Raw genomic sequence first — 14,451 nt, 5'->3', positions numbered from 1 at the left:
GATTTGTTGTAATAGGGAGAAAGTGTGCAGTACCTACAGACTTCTTTTTTTAATAGAAAAAAACCTCACTCAGGGAATGAAACTTTCTGTGGAATGGAATGAAGCGCTCTCTCTCTCTCTCTCTCTCTCTCTCTCTCTCTCTCTCTGTGTGTGTGTGTGTGTGTGTGTGTAAAAGTTGACAGTTCATTTTGAAACTACAGCTGAAGTTTGGCTTAATATTTATGAAGCTCCCCTAAATCAGGAAGCATCACATGATTTGCAAGCTGTTCATTTTGTTGGCCATCATTGCATATGAAGATTGGTAAATCTTTATGACTTAAACATTTTGGCCTATGAACTTTTATTACATCGGATCTGTGCCACTGTCTGGGAGCCAGACATGTGATTAACACAGCATGAGGGCTGAGCTCAAAGGAGAGAAGGCTGGGTGCGAATTGCAAAATAGGACAGCCTTGGATCCAAAAATCCTAGAGTATGTGAAGCTCATGCTGTTTCTAGCACAGAGAGGTGAAAGGACCCCTGGCAGAAGAAGAGTTGGACAGAAATCAGAAATGTGGAAATAAATTATGCAGGGAAACTGTTGAAAAAAAAATCTAACTCCAGGTTTGAATTACTAATGTTGACCTATGCTTTGAACCATTCTCTGCTCTCATCTGGTTGCTGAATTGCTAATCAAGTCAGTACTGGGGGATGTTTGTTGCAAAATAAACAAGTGCTACTTTCCTCCCCATTCCCCCAGTATAGTCTCAGCTGGACCCCCTGTTAAGCCAGAATACATAAATTTAGGCATATCTAGTTTAGGGTCATGTGGATTTTGCAGTTCGGTAGAAGCAGAATTTGGTATTCAGCCTTCAGATAACTTCAGTTCTTATTATGTTTTTTAAGTTTCCACCATTGAAGTTGGATTTGCAGTTTTGTGGGCAATGTCTTGCAAAATCTCTGCCACTAGAGAGGAACTCCATGGTGTTAGATTTGTTAATACAACCCATGCATCTATAAAGCAGATGTAGCTTGAAGTCTTTTTCCTTTTCCTTTTTTAAAACCCTCGGCTAGCCATGGAATTGAGCTTCTTGTAAAAATGAAAAGCTAACATTGGCCATGATTTTCTCTGGGCATCACCCTGTCCCTTGGCATTTCCATGGGGAAAATGTGTACACTTTTGATTGGGCATTAGGGTACAAAAATGTGTGATCCAAGCTCCGGAGTTTAAATGTTTGGCTAGCATGGACAGACCCTTCCCAAGCATACTTTAATTATTTTAGAAACCAGGTGGCAACAGGTCTTTAAGGCACTTCAAATGTTTTAGTTGTGGAAAGTTGTTGCTTTTCATCTGTTGCTGTGTTGTTTTGAATTTTCTCTCTGAAATAGGCCTTATTTTATTTATTTATTTCATTTTTTATTGGTTTTTAATTTTATAGGATAACTTGAACATCAGCAGGATGCACAAGGTACATAAATAAATAAAGTGCGAGAGTGCTGAAGCAATTTCCTTAAAACCTTCTGGGCTGGTAACCATCACTGCATCCTCTAGTGGCTCGTTCCATAGTTTCAACAATGCACTGACTTGTGTCTCGAAATGTGCTCCTTAATACATTAACTGATTCTGGTGAATTTATTATGTTTCTTCACCTCTTCATTCCCTGTATTGGTTCCTTCCCTCTTTTCCTCTCTTTGTGCAGTGGTCAACCCCGGGGCTGGATTAATACTTCTAGAGACCCTAAACACTGAATCCCATATGTAATTCAACATAAAAACAATACTATACTGCAAAATAAAATTCTGTTTTAAAAGCTCACATGTATGCTGAAATATACACCCATGTCTGATGTGTGACGATACCCTGCCACTGCCGCAGTGAAATCAGATGCAGGAAAAGCTTCCTGTTCCTCTTGCACAGCAACACAAAGGCTTTTGAATTTTTCGCCTGTTAGCTCTGAGTAAAAATACATAGGACGGCATTGTTAAAGTTGGGGGGAAATGGTTTCTTTTGTCTATCTTATGATGTGTCTTGCTCTGCCTCTTCTTGTACAGAATGCAGATACATCTTTTACCCACTAGCCCCATGATAACAAAGAGGAGCAATCTCTAGCAACAGCAAACTACTGAATAATTCCCCAGCATGCAACCACTATTAAAGAGATTATGTGGAGGCAAAACTGCAGCATTCCGTGTACCATATTAAGGTTATTTATGGTAAAGAAAAGCAAACTATTAATTTTTTATTATGATAAAGCTTTTCCTGCAAGTACCACTCAATACCAATCAAATAAATTTTTCAAAGTATTGCTGTTCTGTGACAATGTGTTGCTCCCGATCTCCACTCCTTCCTTCTAAGCCTTGTCAACACATGCATCCTTCCCTCTCTCTTTTTGATTATTTAAAATCCCCCTATTGCTTTGAATTGCTGCAGACTACAACCCAGTTAAAATGAATCTAGTGCTCTTCTGGTTGAAGCACATGGTGCCCTTCAAGTGGCCTTTTGTTTGGGGTTTTTTCTTTTTTGACAAAAGGGGAGAGGAGGTTCAAGTCCTTCCTGCTGTGGTAGAACACACAAATGCTCAAATAGTCAAGGCTGGTAGGCTCATTCACTAGCTTTGTTCGCTGAATGGGTTTAAGCTGAAGGATGTGTCATTTAAATCCACCCGGGATATTGTTGTAATCAGAAGTGTTAGTCAATTGTTATGTACTAAGCTTGGATCCTAGAACAATAGGCAAGTAGGATCCTAGAATGCAACAACTGATTGGCTTGCAGGAAAAGGCCAATCAGGCTCCAGGAAGGAAGCAGAATCGGTCAATCAGATGGGACTCATTGTGTAAATAATGTATATAAAAGCCTGAGGTTTGGGGGGGGGCAATTGAATCACTGTTTTACAGGCTGCAATAAAGAGCATGGAATCACTACAGGACTCTGAGTATATTTCACTGGCAACAAGGATGGGATCCTGCTGAGCTGTCTGCTGCGCACCGCACACAGCTGCCACAGGCAACACAGCATCACACCACGCATCCAGGCTACAGCTCCAGGACCCAAGAACCCAGAATGGTGACAGACAACATCTTCATGCTGTTCAGCCCAGCCTCAGGAGACTGGGAAGGATACGCCACCCACTTCCAGTTCCTCCTGAAAGCAAAGGACGTCAAGGACACAGCCAAGAAGAGGGCAACCTTCTTCAATGTCTGTGGAGATGAAACGTTTGAGATTGCCCAAGCCCTCCTCGCTCCCGCAAATATCGCAACCGTTTCCTATGACACGATAATGGAACAGCTGAAGGGGTACTTCTCACCACAGCCCTTGGTGGTACCGTGTTGCAATGCCTTCTACACAAAGCGGCAGCCCCCGGAGAAACCATAACCGGGTATGTGACCTCCCCCTGCCAGGCTGCCTGGCTCTGCAACTTCACAGAGCTGGAGAACATGCTCCGCGACCGCCTTGTGGCCTGCCTGAGGGACGAGAAACTGCAGCGGTGCCTCTGTACCAAGAAGTACCTGATGTTCCAGGTTGCCCTAGAGGAGGCTCTAGCAACTGAAGCTGCCGAGAGGTCAGCACAAGGATTCCAGTCAAACGTGTCATCCCAACCAAGGGTCCACCATGAAGACCTCACTGACGACTCAGAATCTGACCGAGAGGACGTGCACCAAGTGCAGCAGCACATACAAGCCGCATGCCCACCATGACAGCCTTGTCCAGAAGAGAGGAACTCCACAAGCTGCGGGGAGAGCCACGAGCAGAGGACTTGCCGTTTCTGCAATGCAGAATGCCAACAATACAGAAAGGTGGGACACATCGCCTGGGTGTGCTGTGCCCGCCCTGCCCGACGCCTCGAACCAGATGGCCGATCCAAGAGACCCTGGCCCATTGTGTAAATAATGTATATAAAAGCCTGTCTTGGTTTGGGGGGCAATTGAATCACTGTTTTACAGGCTGCAATAAAGAACATGGAATCACTACAGGACTCTGAGTATATTTCATCAATGGAACAAATAAACAGCTGAGCAAAGTGGAGTCTTTCAAAAGTGAAGATTGTTGTCAGGGCTGAACCATAGGCAGTAGCCAGAGTGAGGTGAGAAATTATAGTAGAGTAGAGTTGGAAATCCTTGGTCCAGAAGGCGGAATGTGACCCTTCGTTCTTCTCTATCTGGTCCATGGAACTTTCTCCAGGCCACCGACCTTACTTCTCACCCTGAGTGGTTTTCCCTGCCTGGAACATATCCTTGAATGACAATGCATCTTGTTTTTATGGCTGAAGGGTTGGCAGAGGATGTGTGTATGACTGCAGAAACCAGTTCAGAGGTAAAATTTGCATGCATCGCTCCACACAATTTTGCACCTGGCACTGGCATGTAACCCTTGGAACATTGACCTAAAGAGTGCAGGGGTGTGACCTGGGGTCAATTCCAGGGGTGAGTTAGAGGGGCTTGAAGGGCTGAATATTTCTTGCAGGCTTGTGGTTCCCCACCCCTTCCCTAGAAGATATTCCAAACTGCAGCTCCAGGGTCTCACCACAAGAGGCTGCTGTATGCAGAGTCAAAGGTTAATTCTAGTCAAGATCATTCCTGACAATTGTAGACAATGCACTCTGTAAGGTTAGAATTTTGAGCAGCTGCTCACCCATAGTACTTGATCCATTAACTGATTGCCCCAAATGCCATGTTTTCAACCACATACACCCCTGGAGTCAAAAATTCTGTCTATAATTGTCACCTAGAAATATATTCCAAAGGGAAACGAATAACAAATGCCATGTTTTCAACCACATACACCCCTGGAGTCAAAAATTCTGTCTATAATTGTCACCTAGAAATATATTCCAAAGGGAAACGAATAACACAAGCTGGTTCCACAGGGTGCAGGTGAACCACAGCTTATCAAGTTCTTATGATGTCTACCCCTTTCGACATAAATGATGGAGGAAAGAGATACGGACTCATAGCCTTTGGACTACATATTCAACAGCCAGTCTAGATTCTTTCCACTGCTCCAGGGTCATTTGTGACCAGCAGAAGTATGGTGACATTTGGGGGGACATAGGCTGGATCTAGACATATCAAAGAAGCATTTCAGTTTAAAGGATTGTAAATTTATACAGAAAAAACAGATAGAGAAAAACGGTACTCCATCTGGTGGCACAATGTTATATCGCATATACAGAGCTTTTTCTTTACCTGTCTAGCTGAGTTCATAGCCTGACATTCCTCAATTTCTATGTGGAGGTTTACCATTTATTAAGATGGAGCAGGGGAAACTCAGGCCAAGGGCCAAATGTGAGCCAACCCTTTCCATCGGTCCCTTGGGACTCTTCCCAGGCTCCCTCTCCTCAGTCACATCCCCTCTCCCCAGTCCATATCCCTCAACAGCCCTACTTTGTACCTGCTTGACAGGTTTTGCCCGGATGGAATATGACCTTGAACTCTGATGATGCCTCCTGCTTCTCAGGATGAAGAAAAGGTGTGTGTGTGTGTGTGTGTGTGTGTGTGTGTGTCTGTGTGGAAACTATCCCCCCAGAAATTTGCCCATTAGGGAATGTGGTCCTTGGGGATAAAGGGTTCCCTACCCCTGACTTTCACTTACAGCTGTGTTGAATTGCTCCCATCATGTTTAACATGATGTTCAATGCATATTTTTAAAAGTACAGATTGCACCCATGGGGTTGGCTAATTGATATTGGAATCAAAGCAGATGGCAAGCAGGAGGTTTAACCCATTGCTCCTGTGCTGTGGTCCTTGTTTGAAATTGCTATTTGCATTGAGGGGAAGCAAAACAAAACCCCTCGCATTTGGTCCCCTTACAGCCTGCTGTGAGCTCTATAATTGTCATCCCCTTGCCAAAGCTGCAATTTGTGCTTTTTTAAAAAATGCAAAGGCACATTTAACGTTACCTGTGGTTTGACCCTCAGAAATTTAACATCTAGAAGCCCTAAGGAGGAAGCTGAATGCTGAAGACTGATGACCCTAGCAAACTGTACTGCAAACTATACTACAGTGCTCTTTCTAGAGAGAAAGTGCTGGTTCCATTATTATCAACTTTCAGGTGCCAGTCAAAGACATTTCTGTTCACCCAAGCATTAGGGTCTTAATTGGGATTATAGTATATGGTGATACCTAAACCTTTACTGAAGTCCAACTTTTCAGTAGGGTGGGGTAGGATTTGTGTTATTGTCAATTGTTCTTTTGTATTATGCATGCTTTTGTAAGTCACTCTGAGACATTTTTATAGTAAAAACAAGAATGGTAATTCATCTGGGAAAGGCTACAGGAATTTGGAATGCATGCATTTGAATGACAGTCAGAATCAAGTAACTTGCTCCTGTCATGCTTTCATATGTCTAGCTGGATGGTGTCATTTCAAGCCTACTTCTTCACACTTATGCCCCTAGCTGGATTGAGGAAAGTGTGTTTCATTTCTTGGACCAACCTTTGAAATGCAACAATACCTATTAGTATGCATAAACTGTGGTGTGTGTGTGTGTGTGGAGGGTGAGCATGTGTGTTGCTTTGTAGCATTTCTTCATCTTACTCACCATGGTTGGTGGCATAGCATCTTTCAAAGTCACAGCAAAGTAATGAATCCAGTGATCAATATGTAATTTTGTTGCATCCTTTCAGTATTGTGGGATTAATTTAATGGCGGAGGTTAACAGAATGTCAATGGATTTCTTGGTGTGAATATCAGGAATAAATGTGCTAAATTTAATTGTTTGAAGATCATTAAAAGCCGGCTTTAGCAATAATTGTGCCTTTTAATGTTTCAGATAATGTCCCCATTAGTGTAGAAATGGTGGGCAGGAGCTGAAAACGGAACTTTTCAGTGATGTAAATGAGCATTTATTTTCAATTGATAATTTTGATGTCGATATCTTTGCTGTCAAAAAGAAAACGTCAATCAGGAGGAAATATAAACACTCCGCTGTAATAAGGGGAACAATAAGTTGTATCCAATGCTAGTCCTACTCATAGTAGATCCATTGAAGTTAATGGGCAAGACTATTTTAGGTTCACTAATTTCATTGAGTCTACTGTGAGTAGAATTTTGTTGCATACGGCCTTAGAGTTTCTATCACTAAAGAGCAGGTTTTTCCTTGGAAAGGAGTGAGACAAGAGAGAAACTGCTCAGACCTGTGCCTAGGAGGTGTGGGTCAAACGGAAAGTCTCCAGACCCATGGTTTCTAGGCATGGCAAAAGGGGAAGTGTGGACAAGCCCCTACTTTTATTAACATTTTATATCTGTTCCCGGCCCCAGTCTAGCCAGTGTTATGCTTTCAGAGACTTTTGAGTATGACAATGTTCTTGGCTCACTTTTTCAGGGATCAGAAACCATTGCCTCTCCAGACGGTGTTGGACTACACCTCCCTTTATCCCTGACCATTGGTTATGCCAGCTAGGGCTGAAGGGAATTGGAGTCCAGCAACAACATCTGGAGTGTCACAGATTTCCCTATTTTAGCTTCATCATTGTATTCTCTCAACTGAGCTTAATACCTTTGATATGAAGATATGAGTTCCATCTGCCTTGCTTTCAATATGACTAGCATTCCATGGTTTCACAGAGTTCTCCCTCCTGTGGATTTTTTTTTTTTTTTTGATCGTCCAGCAATGGTCCAGGGAAGGCCCAGGAAGAAAAAAAATGAGGCAAATTACAGGTGGGACAGTTTGTTCTCAGCATCTGGTCCTCAGCCAAGAAATTGTGTCAGAAGGTGAAAGTTCTAGTTTTAGCTACATAATGAATAATGACTATTTAAGAATAATATTCATAGATTTATCAGGCAGATAAGAGGTTTTCTAGTTGTTAGAGAACCACAGCACCTGTGTTCAGAAAAATCTGTGCAGTTTGTAATTGGACACTGCTTAGTTCAGTTGGGTCTCAACATCTTTTATACAGAGAGTGTAACTTCCAATATAGCCAGTGCCTCTTGCGCATTGCAAGAGGAAACCAACAAGAGAGGGGCTATGCAGTCCTTTCAGGGAATCTTGCATGCCTTGCCCTAAGATTCCTCATAATTCAGTTTCATAGACATTGTGTGTTTAGCGTGGATTTTGTCTATTCAGTGATACTTGTAAGTACGTACATTGTGCAATGGATTTGGTAGGTCCTTTATGAGCTACAGTTTTCAGTCTGAACCTACTGCCAATGACATGCTTAAATCCAAATGATTGCATAGTATAACTGATCACTCTGGTTTATGATAAATATGATATATACTCTGGTTTATGTTGTCTTTTTTAAGTATCTAAAAGTAGAAATTTCAAAAAAGGCAAATACTGCCATGTGTTCATTTTATTTAAATGTTGTGTTAGGGAGCAATTATTTCCAACGCATTCAAAAATGGAACTGATTTGTTTTATATCGCAGTAATATATAACTCAGATTGTTCTTATTTCATGCTGACAGGTGAAAGAAGAGCTAAGATATATGAAGTCAATAATCTGAGTTTACTCTGCTGCAGCAAAAAACGAGCAGTTCCTTTGACGTTGCTCCATATATGCTGTCAGTGAAGGATTTTTCTTGTTTCAAAGCCTTTCCCACATCATTTATTTTAACCTCGCATTCTGTTAAAGTTGCACCGTGTTGTGATACAAGCCAGAGGTCTGGATGTGGGATAATTTGAGAATGAATGGTGCAATTATATGACCCACTGTACCAGCAAATAAGAGTTTGAGTTGCAGCACTAAGTCGCAGGATGGGATCTCAATACTTTTTCCAGAAGCTTTGGTTTCCTGTTATCTGACCACATTATTAGGAATGGCAGTAAGACTTTTACATATGAGAAGTAGCGAAGGCTTGGAAGGGTGAAGGTACTCATGATGGCACTCCACTTGTTGAGATGGTAATAGGCAGGGTGAGATGGTAGAAAAACTGGGGGAGTACCAGTGCAGCAGAGGTAATTGATACCTCAGAGCTCACCACCCCCTCACCCTCCTCCATCTCCAATCCAACACATGTAACAACACTGTATCTTGGAGGATGTCAATCCCTCTATACTCCCTTCACAAGTCACTACTGACGAAACATCTTCTTGTCACTGTTGGCTGAGGCAAGGCCCCATAGCTAACCTTGGAGTTCGGCATTTAGAAGTAGCTTCATAGCAGAGAGTCTAATAGCTAAAAAGTTACAGGTAAGAGCAAGAAAACCTTCACATAGGTCCTGTTTCTGATATACTGTGGTGCCATTCTCCATGCCAAAAGATTTCTTCACTAAAGAGAGATGGGGCTTTTACAAGCATTTCAGCCATTTGCACTAGCTTTGTCAGGGGGAATCCCAATTTTTCCTGAATGAAGAGGTTATATATTTGCATGTTGTCTGCATCTAATCCTCCCAAGAAATAGATGTCATTCCTTGATAGAATGTTTGGTCACTCTATACTAGTAATAATTCTGGAGATGGTATTTCTGTGCTGTGCAGAGAAAGGGCATAGCCCCATGGTAGAACATCTGTGTTGTATGCAGAAGCTCCCAGGTTCAATTCATGGCATTTCCAGGTAGGACTGGGAAAGATTTCCTGCCTGCAATGCTGGAAAGGCAGTGCTGACAATACTGATCTGAATAGACCAGTGGTCTGATTCAGTAAAGGCAGATTTCCATGTTCCTATAAGAAAGGAGGTCACTTTTTCATTGCTATGATCTTTCTTCTTCCATGGGTAGATCACTTAGAAGGAAGGAATGGGGCCAAGAAGAGTGTATAAATGCTGGTGGGCCAGTTGATAAGGGTGCATAGTCAAGATCTGCTTTGTGGGTTCCTAAGGGCCACTGATTTCCCATTTCTGCCATCATTTCTTGGCAGAAGAAATTGTATCTTTCTTTACTGAGTGCGTAATTAGCTTCAAAAAACTACTATCACACAATATGGTGATGGTCTCTAGCTGATATGGCTTTTTAAGTGGAATGAATGAAATGAATGAAGTGATTAGACAACATCATGGAGACAGAGTTATTCTTTATGGAGAACTTGTTAAGTGCAAGATCCCTCTGGATTCCAGGTGCTGGGCATAAGCCAAAGGGGATGGCTGCTGCCTTCATGAGTTTTGGCCTTTTGAAGGTATCTTGGTGACCAATTTGTGAAAGCGAGTGCTGAACTAGATGGACTTTGGTTTGGCCCAAATGAGTTCTTTGTATGTCCTTATGATAACTTTAAGGTACACTGACAATATTTCAGGGTCCCATAAACTAGCCTCTGAGAGCAAACTCCCCTGCGTGTAGCAAGTCCCACCTTAGTTATTCTTTGTGGATTATTTTTCATCCTTACTTTCCAATTTAATTCTCATCAAGAGGTTCACATCAAGAAGGGTAAGGAAACCCTTCTCCAGTATCTTTTCATCCTTGAACTTTCCCCCCTCCTTTTGTTACCTTGATTCAAGAATTTCCTTTGTTTGGGAGATTGTACTAAATCTCTTTGATTAGAGTTCCTTTCAAGTAATTGACATGTTATTTTGCTGGTCTTATGATCTTTTCTTCATTTATTGAATTTTTTGGGAGTCATTGTTCTGGGAAGGTCTATGCTTCCCTTTCCTTTGATGCCCCCAGAATGACCTGAGCTTCTTAAGACAGAAACTGACTTTTAAGAAGTTATTTATTTTATTCTGAAAGTTTCTTCTCAAAGGACTAGTTCTTCCACCAGACTGTAACAAAAATGAATGACTAGTTGCATGCATGTGATAGAGCCAACTGAGAAATAATTTGTTATAGCACAGAATTTAAACACAGCAATTTTAAATGGTGTCATTTCCTACACTTCTGTCTTCACAGAATTATAATGGGATTTCTTCTCTGACATGGATAAATGTGGGGTAGGTGATCTCTGAGATGTTTTTATTCAGGCTGTGCATGGATCTTCTGTCTCATCCAGCAAGACTCATCCTATATTGTTATTTTCCTTCATCTATTAGTTTGCATTTCAATACCTTGTGAGGTGACAGGGATGGCCTTTCTTTCGTGCGAGCACTTCAGTTGGAGAACAGCCTTTACCAAAGGTGTCATGGGCTTTGAAGATGCTCAAACTCAGGACAAAAGGGAGAAGTGTGCTAAGAGGAAGGGACACTTGGCAAACCCTCACCATGATCAACTCCTGCCTGGAAACCTATGTCCCCACTGTGGAAGGACGTGTGGATCCAGAATTGGCCTCCATAGTCACCTATGGACTCACTGTTAAAACCATGTTCATGGAAGACAATCTTACTCGGCTGTGAGTGATGGCCAAAGAAAGAAAAGGAGGAAGTGGGGAAATAAGCTGGTATTTCCTATCTAACCCATGTGTGCTTAAGGAAAAGTCATTCATAAAGTGTTATTAATATGGAGACAAACCATTTCAATGAGATTATACTATACAACTGAATGTATTGTCTCCAACATTTAGTTGGGGTGGACTTGTTCCACCTAAATGAAGAAGGCAGCTGTATTAGACACTGTCTGAGAGAAGAGGCTATGAGAGATCCCTCTCACACAACCTGATTTAGTAAGGTAAAATATCACAGAGGAATAATAACATTCAGAATGATGTTATGGTCAGTGGTGTCAAAGGCCACTGAGAGATCCAGCAGAACTAGGAAACAGCTCTCACCTTTGTCCCTGGAGATCATCGACCAGCGCGACCAAGGCAGTTTCAGTCCCATGGTGAGGCCTGAATCCCATTTGGAAGGGATCCAAATGGTCTGCATCCATATCAGGCATGCTTGGAGTTGTTCAGCAACCACCTGCTCAATCACCTTGCCCAATAATGGTAGATTTGAGACTGGGCGATAGTTGGCCATATTGGCTGGGTCTAAAGATTTTTTTTTAAGAAGCGGTTTAATGACTGCCTCTTCCCAGCAGGTCTGGGAAGGCTCCCTCGCAGAGGAAGGATAATGTGCCTTGCGTAATCCACTGAAATCTCAACCCTTTCCACCGTAGTGATCTGGTTGCATTACCCCATCATGCTACTCCTTTGTTTCCCAGTGTTACACTCAAAGTGAACATTCAATAAAGCAGTTCCATGCACAGTGCCTCTGCACAACTAATGAAAGGAAGAAATCTGCCACTGCTCACATACTGAGAGGAGAAAATATGACAGATTGACCTGTGAGTTGGCCAGTCTTCACCAATATCCTACCCTCTGGATAGGGCAAATGGGAAATAACATTCTTGTCATTTGCACTGCTAGAAAAAGAAATAAATGAATGAAGAAAATATTAGTGTCTCAGGGCATGAGGAGGGGGAATACGACTAAGCAATATGATTTTGAACAGATTAAAAAAGGAACTGGGACTGATCTAAATATCAAATCCAGCATAATTATTTGAATTCTCTGGGTCATTGGGAGGGCAAATGTTTAGGTGTATGTGGGAAAGTCCAGGATTTGGGGAAGAGGTTCTTATTGCCTCTTGATGTTGTCAGATTGTTTTTCCACATTCATACTCCAACCCTCATATTTTTAACCTTAAACAGAAAAAGTCACTGTACTCAGGATCTGGGATTGACTCTAGAATCCTCTGCATGCAAAATAGATGCTCTATCACTCACCTGCAATCCTGCTCTAGGAAGTGCACAGGAAAACCCTGAACACAAAAATGTCCCACTACTGCAACCCAGACTCTAAGTCCCTTTGACTCTAAAAGTTTCCATACAGCCATCATGACAAAAAGCCATTTTTCATGAAGTTCTGAATAACTGGAGATTCTACATTTAAACAACAACAACAAAAAAACCCCTCATCTTTCATCCTAACAGATGTGAGGGTGGTGTACAGTGACCATGATCCACAACCATACCAAAATAAAAGACTTTAATACAAACAATGACAACAATCAAGTCAAACACATGTCTAAACAATTAAAAGAATAGAGCAGCTAACAGACCAAAATAAGAAGCTTTTAACTTGGCGCTGAAGAGACTGCATTGTTGCTGTCAGTCATCCCTCTGTGGGGAGGGTATCCCATCAAAGTTGGTGACCATCATCTCATTTTCTCGCAGTAATTCCCAAACATTAATTAATTGCTGTGCAAAGAAGTACTCTCTTTTGTCTGTAGGGAATACCCCACCAATCAATTCAATGGATTAGTCTATGTTCTAGTTTTATCCACTTTCACCACAAATAGCATATATAAAAATAAATAAATCTCATCATATTTCCTCTTAGTCATCTTTTTTGCAAAACTAAAAAGCTGAAAATGCTCCACTGGTTAAGAAAATGAGCTTAGAGTCAGTAAATCCCAGAGTGGAATCATGCTGCAGTCAGAAAGTTACTGGGAGAGTCTAGACAGACCACTAAACTCAGCACTTCACCTTGTAACATGGACATAATAATTATTGGTGTTCCTTTCAGGCTTCTTATAATGATTATTAGGATAATATATGCAAAGTGGATTGGATTCTTGTTGGAAATACTCTATGAATAGCAGCAGCAGCAGCAGCAACAACAATAGTTGTTACGATTATTAATAATTATTATCTAGACAGAACCATTTAGTTGCATGAGTAGTCTAACTAAACAGTTTGAACAAGCTGAACTGAGGCAGTCTTCTTCATGAAATTAGCAATCATGGGAGGGAAGGAGTTGAGCCTCCATTGCCCTCCATTGCTATCACAACCTTCTTCACTGTCCACAAGCTGAGGGGCAGGGGAATCTGCCCTCCACATGTAGGAAACTTGTCATGGTGTGTAACTCTGGTTGTTCAGAGCTCCACACCATGAAGGGAACCTATGTGAGCAGAGCATGCTCATCTCTAGAGATGTTCCTGCCAATGCCCGGGTTTAAGAAGACAGCAGAAGCCCCACACTCATGTTGTTTGATTGTTTATAGTTTGAGGAGGAGAATTCGATCTGCATTCTAATAAGCAATTCATCAGTCAGTGGAGTTTAATTGATTTATAAATTGTTTTTACTATAAGGACATTAAAAATGCAGATAAAATAGGTAGTCCCTTCTGTGTGAAAAAGAAAGGGGGGATATGTCTCCTAAGATTATCCCTACTGTAATAAATTATCTAAACACAAAACATTTCCCCTTTAATGTGTATTCTGACTATTGATCAACTAAGAAGAACACCAGTCGTCTAAGATTTCTTTAGTCAAATGACAGACCTTGTCATCACTAGAATAAACACTAGGGTTTTGATGGAGGAACAAAAAATGTAAAAGAAAGTGATTGTGGACATTGTAGTTCAGCAATATGGAGATACTATTTTCCTTATTTAGGCTTCAGTTCTAACCTTCCTGAGCACAATGTAATGTAAGTTGTTCAATGGTTGCCTCTTTCACCACTAACGCACTTTTCATTTCGCTAGGTAGAAGAAACAAAGAGGTTAAATTAGTTGTCAGAAGCTTCCCAGCTCTTGAAGGCAATGGTCACAAATAGTTGGGGAGCTAACTATACATTGAACTATTCAACTGTGGGTTTAATACTCTTACGAAAGGTGGGGCATTTAGTGACTTCCAGTGGGTGCCAGGGTACAGATTGGGGTGGGGACTCTCCTAAGGACCAGTGGATA

This window comes from Podarcis erhardii (assembly GCF_964252035.2).
Source record: "Podarcis erhardii genome assembly, chromosome: Z".
Taxonomy (NCBI): Eukaryota; Metazoa; Chordata; class Lepidosauria; order Squamata; family Lacertidae; genus Podarcis; species Podarcis erhardii.
Note: the sequence above shows the minus strand (reverse complement) of the source record.